Here is an 840-nt window from a genome sequence, read left to right as displayed (position 1 = left end):
TTTTCCTGCAGCCAACTCTCACTTTGTTTCCAAGCCAAGTAATATTTCCCCCATGACCAGGCAAGTTTCCATGGAAAATTGTTAACGAATGACACAACCTGCATAACAACACTCATTTACAATTATCACAATGCAAGAACTCACACCAACACCAACACACACACATAGAAATGGCTTCTTTCAGTTTCTGTCTAGCAAAGCCACTCACTAGGCTTTGGTTAACCTAGAGTAGAAGACGCTTGAGGTGCCATGCAGTGGGACTGAACCTGAAATCATATGGCTTTTGAAGCAAACTTTATAACCATACAGCTAGTCTGTACTAATAGACATTTATCATACCTGATAAACTGTCTCATTGTCAGATCGCTTTTCAATGACAATATGATAATAGCTAGTCTACTAACTAAATTATTAACACAATTCAATGACTGGCGTCCGTTCTAGTGGGGTGCAAAGAGCACCATATGAGTGTGATCGTTGACAGAGCGGCCTACCAGCTTCCATACGAGTGGCACTTAAAAGGCACCATTTGAGTGTGATCATTACCAGTGTCGCATTACTGACACTCAAGCCCTGTGCTAGTAGGGTATTAAGAGTACCATCCAAGCATGGTCGTTGCCAGAGCGGCTATCTGGCCTCCGTGCCGGTAGCACGTAAAAGACACCATTCGAGCGTGATCGTTACCAGCATCGCCTTACTGGCACCCATGCTGGTGGCATGTGTAAAAGATTTGAGCGAGGTCGTTGCCAGTGCCGCCTGACTGGCCCCGTGCCAGTGGCACGTAAAAGCACCCACTACACTCTTGGAGTGGTTGGCGTTAGGAAGGGCATCCAGCTGTAG

This window comes from Octopus sinensis, linkage group LG10, assembly GCF_006345805.1.
Source record: "Octopus sinensis linkage group LG10, ASM634580v1, whole genome shotgun sequence".
Lineage (NCBI taxonomy): Eukaryota > Metazoa > Mollusca > Cephalopoda > Octopoda > Octopodidae > Octopus > Octopus sinensis.
The sequence above is the reverse complement of the archived record's forward strand: the minus strand, read 5'-3'. Positions refer to the sequence as shown.